Here is a 13,190-nt window from a genome sequence, read left to right on the forward strand (position 1 = left end):
GATGCCATTCGAAAGACAGTTTCTGCACCGTGTTGTTTCACAGCATTTCAATCCATTGTCCTTTCCGCATTCGTCCCACTGGGTTTGCACACCGTTGGGACGTGGTGAAACAGCACGTTGTTGGAAGGCTGCCTTCTCTTCCCCGGGAGCTATATGACAGAGCAGAGGTGTGTGGCGTTTTCCTGCTAGGCCCCGCGTGGGGTTTCGAGCGTTTCCAAGTTCGTTGCAGCAGGTGTGATTTGAAAGATGCATTCCCCAAGGGCAGTTGGAGACAGTGGAGTATAGGACACTGTCCACGTAGGCCCGCATAGGTTTTCAAACCCTTCCGAGTGAGAAAAGATGTTCGTTCCAAGACGGTCTTCCCGCACAGCGCTGTTCAGAGAGTGGAGGATAAGGTTCTTCCCTCGTGGGCTCCGCATAGCTTTGCAAACAGTTCTTAGTGAAACCATGCAGGGCCTGAACGACGGCTTCAGCAAAGTGCCGGTTCACAGGCTTGAGTACATGGCACGTTCCTCATCGGCCCCGCAGGGGTTCACGACACTTCTGATGTAGTGAAACATGGTGTTGCTTGAATGATGGTGTCTCCCCAGGATTCTTTCATGCTGGCGGGCACATGTCACCTCTCCCCGTCGTTCCTCGCATAGGTGTTCCTACGCTTCTGGGGTAGTGAGATCAGATGTCAGTTGAAAGGTGGTTTCCCCAAAGTGCAGACGGGCAGAGTGGAGTGTAGGGAACTTTACGCCTTGTCTCCGGAGACTTTTGGGAACACTGCTCATTGTGGGAAACGAGCTGTTAGTTCAAAGATGCTTTCTCCAGACTGTTGTCTCACACAGGTGAGGATGTGGCACTTGCCTCGGAGGCCCCGCAGAGCTGTCCAGACAGTTCTCCCTTCGCAAAACAAGCTATCAGTTGCAAGACTCTTTGCCCAGCGTGTAGTTCCACAGAATCGAGTTACATGGCACTTCCCGCCTAAGCCCCTATAGGGTTTCAAGCCTTTCTCACTTCCTGAAACGAGATGCGAGTTGAAAGCTGGTTGCAGCCTAGCGTTGCTTCACAAAAACGAGCATGTGGTAGTGTCTGCCCAGGCCCCGTGAAGGGTTTCACACAGATGTGTCCTTGGGAAACAAGACGGGCCTTGAATGATGATGACAGGCCCAAAGTGTAGTTTGAGAGCAAGGAACCTATGGCCCTTTCTCGAGGGTTCTGGCAGAGGTGTTCCAACACTGCTCACTGAGTGACACAAGGTGTTAGTGGAAAGGTGGTTTCCCCAAAACACAGGTAGACAGAGTTGAGTGTACAGAGCAGGACGCGGAGTCGCCATAGAGTTTTGGAAACACTGCGGGATGAGTGACACGAGATCTTAATCTGAAGTTGGTTTCTGCAGCGTTTTCTCAGGCACAGTTGTGGGCACGGCACTTACCTGGCAGGCCCCTCATAGGCTACCAGACACTTGTCACTTTGTGAAACATGCTCCCAAGCCCACATTTCAAGTCTCAAGAAACAATGGATTTGGGACACAAGACTGACTGAAGTTGATGCATGCAGGGACACAGTGGCAAACTGCCATTGGGCATGAGGATGGAACTAGAAAGTATGATTTTGTGTGAAAACCTGACCTTAAGTCACACAATCCACCTAACTCATGAGGCCAAAAACTAAGCCTCACCCTTACCTTAGTGTTACCATCACCCGAGCTCTCTGTAATGGGCTTGGCACTGCTGGTGGATAGGCCCCTACTATCTTCTGGGTCCCAACACTAACTCTAGCCATAGGTCCATCTCGACCCAAGCCTGAATCACAAGAAGAGAGAAACAGTGGATTTAGGACAAATAACTGACTCAAGTGGCTCAATCAGATGCATAAGAAGAAATGGTGCTGTTTGCAAAGATCAGACCTGAAGCAGAACCTAAGGCTGACCCTCACACTGACACTTAACATCAACTGAGCCCTCTCTATACATCTTCGCACTTTCAGAAGATAAGCCTTTACCATTTTCCTTGTCCTAACGATAACACTAGCCACGGTCCTAAATGGGCCTGAATGCTAGATCTGAGGAAACAATGGATTTGGAACACATGACTGACTCAAGTTGCTCACCCAAGTCCATAAGAGGAAATGGTGCCATTTTCAAAGACCACGATGGAGCCAGAGTGTATGATTCTTTGTGAAGACCCTATCGTAGGCCACAAAATCAGCCTAGCCCTTTACCCCAAACCAAACCCTGATGGACACTCAGGCTAAATTGAGCCCTCTGTGTAGGTCTTTGCACTGCCAGCAGATAGACCTTTGTAATTTTTCACAGCCTAACCCTAATCCTAGCCATTCGGCTGGCCCTACTTGAGCCTGAGTGCTAGTTCCAAGGATACAACTGGATTTTGACACATGAATGATGCAAGATGACTTGGCTAGGAACAAAGATGGATGCATTATCACTTGTAAGGACCAGGATGCAAGGACTGGCATGCAGCCTTGAAAGCAGGATTCTAATCAAAATCCTAACTCTAGACCACAAAATCAGCCTAGCCCTTGAATTGAGACCAAAGCCTGTCACAAATCCTGATTTTGCCCTCAATCCAGCCCTAGAGGGAGGGTTATGCATTGCTGAAAAATTTACCCCTAAAAACTGCCAGGCCCTAATCCTAACCCTAGTCATGACTATCCCTACTCAGACCCGGATCTCAGGTCAGACCAAACAAGGAATTTGGGACACAAGACTGATACAAGTTTACTTAGGAATAGAAAAGGAAGTTGTGCTGTTTGCAACAACTGGGATGGAGCTGGAGTGAAGGATTGTGGGCAAATACCCAACTTTAACCCTCACCATCACCTTAGAGGCCTAGGAACACAATCCATAAGCCTCACCCTCACCTAACACTCGCCCTCAACTCAACCCTTCGGGGAGTGCTCTGCACTACTGGCAAAGAGGTCACTACCATCTCCTGGTCCCTAATGCTAACATTTGCAAACTAGTTTCTTCCTAGGTGTCATTCAGAGTGAGTATCTCAGAGAAATATACATTCCTTTAAGTTGGGAAATCTGGCCAAGTCCTGATGTCTCTGGCATTATTGGGACACAGGACCCATCATTATTTACCTTTGAGAAGTATGCTGACAATGGGAGGCATAGGGTCTTTGAAAATGCCCAGCAGAGTGTCCATGTGCAGGCAATTCCAGGGCTTAGGAGGGATCTGGCCTTACTTCTGGATGAAGGAGAAACTATATTAGACATCTCATTCCCAACTTTATCCTAATCTCCTCTGTAATGTAGAAGCTTGCCCTTCCTTATAACCCTTCCCACCCATTTTCTGTTTTCATAACTAGGTCATGGGTCACAACCAGGTGGAACCGGTCTGTCAGCCACACAGCTGCATCTAGGATTTGTGGTAAACTACCACTCTGGCCCTGTGCTATGTGAGAGCAATCAGTTCCTTCATCTCAAAGAAGAATGACCCTCCTGTCCATGAGCACCTGTTGCTTGTCTGGCAATGGTAATCCCCATGGTGGGTGGCCAGCTTGCCTCCTTCCCTGGCTGACTGAAATGTCTTCATCCTATAAGGCAGGTGGATCAGGCATGAACAAACTTCAGGAAAATTCAGCCCAAAAAAGCCCTTACAAGGAATATTGCACCATGACTTGGTGACAATACCTAAAGTACAAACAGGACCCCTGACCTGCTATCACTGAATTACTTCCCTTTCTATGTCCTGATGGGTAGGGGATACAAACGAGCCAAGGTCCGGAGCCTTCCTCCTCTTAAAGAAAAGTGCAAGCCTTTTGCCACATGGGCACCCAGGTGTAAGTAATGAATGCTTCTCTTTGCCTCTGCCCGCCAGTGTTTCTTACTATAGACAACCGCTAGCCTCTCAGGAGTTGGTGCTAGGCATGACCTTCTCAGCTTCATCTTGCTCTCCTTTGTAATGAAACACTTTGGCCCTTTGCCTATTTATTTCCATCCTTTTGCTCCTTTCTTCAAACTAACATCTCTCTGGAGTCCATTCAGATTCAGTGTCTCAGAGCAATATCTTCCAATTTATACTGGGACCTCTGGCTGAGTGCTGGTGACTCAGCCATAGATTGGCAGCAGGACCTCTTGTAATCCTATGAGAACTCTGTTCACAATGAGAGGTGTAGGGCATATGAAGGTGCCAAGATGGATATGGATAGATGTGGGTAGGTACTCATGAAAGTTTGGAAAGGGTCTGGCCTTACACATGGAGCAAGGAGAAATGAAGGTAGATAAACGTGGCTAGCATAACTCATTACCATCAGTAATGTAGAGACTTGGCATCCCTTGTAGCCATTCCCACCAATTTGCAATTTTCTAAGTCTTGGGTCATATTCAGGGAAAACTGGACCATCACTCACTTCACACAAGCAGAACCCAAATATCGGTGCTAAACTGCCACTGTGGTCCATTGTTATGTGAGAGCAAACACTAACTTCAAATCAAGGGAAGGATGGCCTTCTTTCACTGAGTGCTTTGCGCTTGGCCAGCTCTGCTTAAATGCAGTAAAGGGAACACATGCCTTCATTCTGTATCAAACATGATTCCCATATGCACACTATTCTTCAGACCTGGTGAACACAGAAAAGGCCTTTTGAAGAACTACTGTATCAGGTCCAGGTTCCAAACACTTGATAACCAGCTGGGAGCAGGACACCCTTGCCTCTATATCAATGGTGCATTTATTTCCTGATGGGAGAGACAGGAAAAATTGCCAAATACAGCTTTTCCTGTTTGTTAATGAAAATACGGAACTCCTGCAAATTTTCACTCTCATGTACAGCCAATAAAGGTTTCCTTTTCCACCAGCTCTCAGGCTTTCTTTTCTGCCCAGACAGCCAGCCTGCCAGGAGACAGAAGTAGGCACTGAATTCTAACTTTAGCCCATTGTCTTCTGTAATGAACAGCTTTTGTCTTCCAGGTGCCTCTTTGCATTTTATAGCTCTATTTTTCAAACTAGGTTCTACCCTGGAGCCATTCAGAGCAAGAGCCTCAGAAGAATGCACTTTGTTTAAACTAGAACACTGCAAGGTTTTTATTAAGAAAGGATGTTGAATTTTGTCACTTGCTTTTTCTGCATAGACAGGATCATATGGTTCTTTTATTAATATGATGTATCACATTGATTTCCAAGTGTTGAACCAGCCCTGCAGCCCAGGAATGAATCCCACTTGATCATGGTGAATAATTCTTTGTATGTGCTGTTGAATATGATTTGCTAGTATCTTACTAAGAATTTTTGCATCCACATTCATCAGGGATATTGGCCTGTAGTTTTCTTTTTTACTGGGTTTCTGTCCGGTTTGAGAATCAAAGTCATGCTGGCTTCATAGAATGAGTATGGAAGTTTTCTTTCCCTTTCTATGTTTTGAAACAGCTTGAGAAGAGTATTAAATGTCTGGTAGAATTCCCTAGGGAAGCCTTATGGTCCTGGACTCTTCTTTGTTGGAGATTTTTGATAACTGATTCCATTTCTTCACTGGTTATGGGTCTGTTCAAGTTTGCTATTTCTTCCTGTTTGAGTTTTGGAAGTGTATGGGTGCTTAGGAATTTGTCGATTTCTTCCAGGTTGTCCAGTTTGTTGGTGTATAATTTTTCATAGTATTCCCTGATTATCACTTGTATTTCTGAAGCACTGGTTGTAATAATTCCATTTTCATTCATGATTTAATCTATTTTGGTCTTTTTCTTTTTGAGAAGACTGGCTAAGGTTTATCAATTTTGTTTATTTTTCAAAAAAACAACTCTTGGTTTCATTGATCTGCTCCAGTTTTTTTAGATTCTGTATGGTTTATTTCTGCTCTGGTCTTTATTATTTCTCTTCTTCTGCTGGTTTCGGAGTGTATGCTGTTCTGCTTATATTTCCTTTAGGTGTGCTGTTAGATTTTGTATTTAGGATTTTTCTTGTTTCTTGAGATAGGCCTAGATTGCAATGTATTTTCCTCTCAGGACGGCCTTTGCTGCATCCCAAAGCATTTGGATTGTTGTATTTTCATTTTAATTTGTTTCCATATATTTTTTTAATTTCTTCTCTAATTTCCTGGTTGACCCATTCATTCTTTAGTAGGGTGTTCTTTAAACTCCATGCCTTTGGAGGTTTTCCAGACTTTTCCTATGGTTGATTTCAAGTTTCATAGCATTGTCGTCTGAAAGTGTGCATGGTATGATCTCAATTCTTTTATATTTATTAAGGGCTGTTTTGTGACCCAGTATGTGATCTATCTTGGAGAATGTTCCGTGTGCACTCGAGATGAAAGTATATTCTGCTTGGGATGCAGAGTTCTAAATATATCTGTCAAGTCCATCTGATCCAATGTATCATTCAGGGCCCTTGTTTCTTTACTGATTCTGTTAGATGATGTGTCCACTGTTGTAAGTGGAGTATTAAGGTCCCCTGAAATTACCACATTCTTATCAATAAGGTTGCTTACGTTTGTTATTGTTTTATATAATTGGGGACACCCATATTTGGCGCCTAGACATTTATAATTATTAGCTCTTCCTGAGGGATAGACCCTGTAATTATTATATAATGCCCTTCTTCATCTCGTGTTACAGCCTTTAATTTAAAGTCTAGTTTGTCTGATATAAGTAGGGCTACTCCAGTTTTCTTTTGACTTCCAGTAGCATGATAGATAGTTCTCCATCCCCTCTTTCAATCTGAAGATGTCCTCAGGTCTAAAATGAGTCTCTTGTAGACAGAAAATAGATAGGTCTTGTTTTTTTATCCATTCTGATACCCTATGTCTTTTGGTTGGAGCATATAGTCCATTTACATTCGGTGTTATTATTGAAAGATATGGGTTTAGAGTTATTGTGATGTCTGTAGATTTCATGCTTGTAGTGATATCTCTGTTAATTTGTAGTCTTTGCAACATTTAACTCACAGAATCCCCCTTAGGATCTCTTGTAGAGCTGGTTTAGTGGTGATGAATTACTTCAGTTTTTGTGTTTGGGTAAATCTTAATCTCTCCTTCCATTCTGAATGTTAGACTTGCTGGATAAAGGATTCTTGGCTGCATATTTTTTTCTGTTCATCACAATGAAGATTTCCTGCCATTCCTTTCTGGCCTGCCAAGTTTCAGTTTATAGGTCTGCTACTACTTTTATGTGTCTGCCTTTGTAAGTTAGAATCTGTTTATCCCTAGCTGCTTTCAGAATTTTCTCTTTATCCTTGTATTTTATCAGTTTCACTATGATATATTGTGGAGATTGATTCAAGTTATGTCTGAAGGCACATAGACCAATGGAATAGAATAGAAACCCCAGAACTAGACCCACAAACGTATGGCCAACTCATCTTTGACAAAGCAGGAAAGAACATCCAATGGAAAAAAGACAGTCTCTTTAACAAAAGGTGCTGGGAGAACTGGACAGCAACATGCAGAAGGTTGAAACTAGACCACTTTCTCACACCATTCACAAAAATAAACTCAAAATGGATAAAGGACCTGAATGTGAGACAGGAAACCATCAAAACCTTAGAGGAGAAAGCAGGAAAAGACCTCTCTGACCTCAGCCGTAGCAATCTCTTACTTGGCACATCCCCAAAGGCAAGGGAATTAAAAGCAAAAGTGAATTACTGGGACCTTATGAAGATAAAAAGCTTCTGCACAGCAAAGGAAACAACCAACAAAACTAAAAGGCAACCAACGGAATGGGAAAAGATATTTGCAAATGACACATCAGACAAAGGGCTAGTATCCAAAATCTATAAAGAGCTCATCAAACTCCACACCCGAAAAACAAATAACCCAGTGAAGAAATGGGCAGAAAACATGAATAGACACTTCTCTAAAGAAGACATCCGGATGGCCAACAGGCACATGAAAAGATGTTCAACGTCGCTCCTTATCAGGGAAATACAAATCAAAACCACACTCAGATACCACCTCACGCCAGTCAGAGTGGCCAAAATGAAGAAATCAGGAGACTATAGATGCTGGAGAGGATGTGGAGAAACAGGAACCCTCTTGCACTGTTGGTGGGAATGCAAATTGGTGCAGCCGCTCTGGAAAGCAGTGTGGAGGTTCCTCAGAAAATTAAAAATAGACCTACCCTATGACCCAGCAATAGCACTGCTAGGAATTTATCCAAGGGATACAGGAGTAGTGATGCATAGGGGCACCTGTACCCCAATGTTTATAGCGGCACTCTCAACAATAGCCAAATTATGGAAAGAGCTTAAATGTCCAACTGATGAATGGATAAAGAAATTGTGGTTTATATACACAATGGAATACTACGTGGCAACGAGAAAAAATGAAATATGGCCTTTTGTAGCAACATGGATGGAACTGGAGAGTGTGATGCTAAGTGAAATAAGCCATACAAAGACAGATACCATATGGTTTCACTCTTATGTGGATCCTGAGAAACATAACAGAAACCCATGGGGGAGGGGAAGGAAAAAAAAAAAAAAAAAGAGGTTAGAGTGGGAGAGAGCCAAAGCATAAGAGACTGTTAAAAACTGAGAACAAACTGAGGGTTGATGGGGGGTGGGAGGGAGGGCAGGGTGGGTGATGGGTATTGAGGAGGGCACCTTTTGGGATGAGCACTGGGTGTTGTATGGAAAACAATTTGACAGTAAATTTCATATATTAAAAAATAAAAAAAAATAAATAAAATAAAATAAAATAAAAATCCATATGCAGGGAAAAAAAATAAAATAAAATAAAAAACTATCAAATTTGGAAGAGTAGAATCACTGTATTAAACATTATGTTGTAAGAAAATTACGTACACTATCAGTGATATTATCATACATAACTTATCAACCAGTAGTAATATTTTATTACTATGGCACACTACAATTTCATTATAATTATAAATTATTATTTTACAGTTTTTAAAATAAACACCTAATTGATAAAATATTACAATTAAATAGAAACACCTTGTAAAAATGATGTATTGTCATCAATTTGGAAATAAAAACACATTAAGTATGAAAATAACCAACACTAGGAAGTCTGAATCTTAGAGTTTTAACTCAGCAGATCTACATTACTTTGTTTACTTATCTGAGGAAATCTTGCTTTCCTTATCCAAGAACAGTTTTACTGTTAGTAAAATTCATACACTCTCTTAAGATCCATTGTAAGACAGTGCTTTATCTTAAATACAGCAGAAGGAGGATGGAATGATGCATCCCCTCTAAGGAGATGGGTGGAGGAAAACAGTGTGCCATCATAGTCCAGATGGAGAAGCCTGCTCAGGCTGGCTGGAGCTCTTAAGTCTTATGTTATGGCTGAGCCTGCCCCTGCTCCAGGGGATGGAATGGAGTGTCATGTGAAGTCAACACTGCTGATCTAAGTGCCTAAGAGATAGAGCTTCCCATATAAGAACATAAGGAGAAGGCAACAGTATGTTTCTTATACGTCCCATATAAGAACATAAGGAGAAGGAAAATGCAAATTCATTCTTTCATACAGAAATAAAACAGTGAAGTTTTTAAAAAAAAAAAAAAAAAGTTATGTCTGAAGGGAGTTTTCTGTGCCTCTTGGATTTCAATGCCTTTTTCCTTCCCCAGTTCAGGGAAGTTCTCAGCTATAATTTCTTCAAGTACCCCTTCAGCACCTTTCCCTCTCTCTCCCTCCTCTGGGATGCCAATTATGCGTATATTATTTCTTTTTAGTGTATCACTTAGTTCCCTAATTTTTCCCTCATACTCCTGGATTTTTTTATCTTTCTTTCAACTTCCTCTTTTTCCATAACTTTATCTTCTAGTTCACCTATTCTCTCCTCTGCCTCTTCAATCCGAGCCGTCGTCTTTTCCATTTTGTTTTGCATTTCGTTTAAAGCGCTTTTCAGCTCCTCGTGACTGTTCCTTAGTCCCTTGACCTCTGTAGCAAGAGATTCTCTGCTGTCCTCTATACTGTTTCAAGCCCAGCGATTAATTTTATGACTATTATTCTAAATTCACTTTCTGTTATATTATTTAAATCCTTTTCGATCAGTTCATTAGCTGTTGTTATTTCCTGGAGATTCTTCTGAGGGGAATTCTTCCGTTTGGTCATTTTGGATAGTCCCTGGAGTGGTGAGGACCTGCAGGGCACTTCCCCTGTGCTGTGGTGTATAACTGGAGTTGGTGGGCGGGGCTGCAGTCTGACCTGATGTCTGCCCCCAGCCCACCGCTGGGGCCACAGTCAGACTGGTGTGTGCCTTCTCTTACCCAGTGCAAAGGGGCATGGTTTGGTGTAATCTGAACCCACCTCCTCTGTGGGCCCAGGAGTGATCCCAGAGGCCTTGGCTTGGTGGTGGTGGGGGCGGGGGAGGGGAAAATGGTGATTCCCTAGTGTCTTCTCCATGGAGGAGGAGCCGGCGGACTCCTTTAGAGTGGCCCTCACTGTGCAGCAGGCGTAGATGGGCAGTCCTTCTCTATCAACCAACTCCCCCGACCCAGGGCTTGGCTAGGATTCAAAGTCCCACTCTATGTGCTCTGCCGCTGTGGAAGCGCCTCTCAGTGCAGTGATATGTGGTCCCGGCTGCTTTGTCTGTGTCACTGAACTTCGGGGAGGACTGTCTTCTGCACACTGAGCCACTGCCCTCGCGGCCGTGAGCCCCCAGGGTGGTGGATGTAGGCAGGCTTTATCTTTTCCCACAGCATGCCAGGGAATCGACCACATTATCCTCCTGCAGACTGAGGCCTAGGCCCAGCCTCTGCACCCAAGTGTGGCAGGTGCAGACAGGTTCTGTGCTATCATGCAGCCCTCCAGGGACGGAACTGCTTTCTCCAGCTGCGGACAGAGACTCTGGCCTACCACCACACCCAGGCCTGGCTCCCCTCCTCCCCAGGTGCACGAACAGGGACCCGGCCCCAGTCTGAAGAAAGCCCCGCAGTTAGAGATCAGATCCTTCTAAGTCTCAGTTCGAAGTCTTTCTCTTGTCCAGCTATGGTCCTGTACTTCCCTAGCCGCTCTTTCTCTTCCCTTCATCTCTCCCCAGAAGGGGGTCCCTCCCCTCTGTGACCACGTGGCCTTTTTTTCTTTTTATCTCCCCCCAGTTCGCAGTTAAGCACCTATCTTTTTTCCAGCTTTCCCATTTTCTTCCTAGTAGATTCTGTCTCTTTTCCTCCTAGGCTCTGGTGTTCAATGTCTTTTGGCTTCTACACTTCTTTGAGAGACGCAGGATGTATGGATCACCTATTTCTCTGCCATGTCGGCCCCTCCTCCCTGGAGACCATCTTTCAACTACATCTTGTTTCACCAAGAAGGGTTTGAAAACCTGTAGGATCTTATGCGGATAGTGCCATACACTCAACTCTGTCAAACTGCCCTTTGGGGAAACAATTTTTCAAATAACATCTTGTATCACTGAGTTAAAAGTGTTTGAAAACCTATGTGGGGCACGAAGTGAAAAGTGACATGTACTTGATACTCTGAAACAATCCTGCGGAGGAACCATCTTTCAACTAACATCTTTTGACTAAGTTAGAAGAGCTTGAAAGCATATGCAGACATATATGATAAGTGCTATATACTCGACTATGTGAAACAACACGGTGGGGAAAACACCATTCAACTAACATCTCCTTACTCTAAGTTAGAAGAGGTTGAACAATGATGGGAGGCCTATACTGAAAGTGCCACATATTCACCTTTGTGAAACTGCACATTGGGTAAACCATCTTTCAAGTAACATCTTCGTGTCACTTAGTTGGAATTATTTGAAATTTTATGCGGAGAACGATGTGGAAAGTGACATTTGCTCCACCCTGTGAAGGAATACTGTGGAGAAACCATCTTTCAACTAACATCTTGATTCACAAAGGTAAAACCGTTTGAAAACATGTTGGGTCAACACAGAAAGTGCGATATACTCAATTCTGCGAAACAGCACTGTGTGGAAAACATTTTTCAACTAACATCTTATTTCACTAAGTTAGAAGTGTTTGAAACCTATGGTGGCAGAAAGTGCCCTATACACAATTATGTGAAAAAAACACTGTGGTGAAACAATCTTTCTACTTATATCTTCTTTCACTAAATGAAAACTGAAAACTATGTGGAACCTACAAGGTAAGTGCCATATAGTCAACAATGTGAAAGAACACTCTGGGGAGACATCTTTTAACTAACATCTAGTTTTACTCTGGTACAAGTTCTTGAAAACCTATGCAGGGACTTTACGTAAAGTTCCATATCCTCAACTCTGTCACATTTCACTTTGGGGAAACCATCTTTCAACTAACCTCTTGTATCACTAAGTTAGAAGAGTTTGAAAACCTATGCAGGGCCTATGTGGAAAGTGACATACACTCAACTCTGTCAAACTGCACTTTGGGGAAACCATCTTTCAACTAACATAAAACCATGCAACACACGAATTACACAAACCAAACATATATCACACATATCACAATACAAACAACACAAATACAAAACATTTATGACAAACACACTACACATGACCACATGTACACTTCTCTCAAGACACTTATAACACACATACACCCATACCCTGCGCATTCCACACACCTTGCCCTCTGCATTAGCCACATTCATACTAAATACACACCTACATCACACATATATCAGCTACAAATACATTAAATACACCATATATATCACACACTCACCAGGCATGTGCCACAAACATATCCAACACAGATCACACATGCCCCACACACCTACAGTTATAACCCTCACACAGGATTACCACACTCAACACATATACAGCACACAATTTCCAAACAAACCACACATACACCCTCCACATAGACACCACACGCCCCAAACCTACACCACATATACAGAAGGCAGATGCCAACTCCTCTACACATCAACTACAAAGACACCACACACACTGCACACATATACCACACAGTTACACCACTCTTACACCGAACACACAACAGATAGTACAAACACATACCTCACATAACCCATGAATACCACACAAACACCTCCCCCAGTCACAACATACACACCACTTACACATCACACAGATATCTTCCACACACTATTTACTACATATAATACACATACCACACACTCACACATATATACACACCCTACACACATATGCCACACACAGTCCATATATACACCACATATGCCAAACATATACCACACACAACACACATATACTACACAGACACCACATCTACAATAAGCAGACCATGAGAATCCATACATCTATGATATATAGACACCATGCACACCACACACACCACACTTATATTG

This window comes from Panthera leo, chromosome B1, assembly GCF_018350215.1.
Source record: "Panthera leo isolate Ple1 chromosome B1, P.leo_Ple1_pat1.1, whole genome shotgun sequence".
Classification (NCBI taxonomy): domain Eukaryota; kingdom Metazoa; phylum Chordata; class Mammalia; order Carnivora; family Felidae; genus Panthera; species Panthera leo.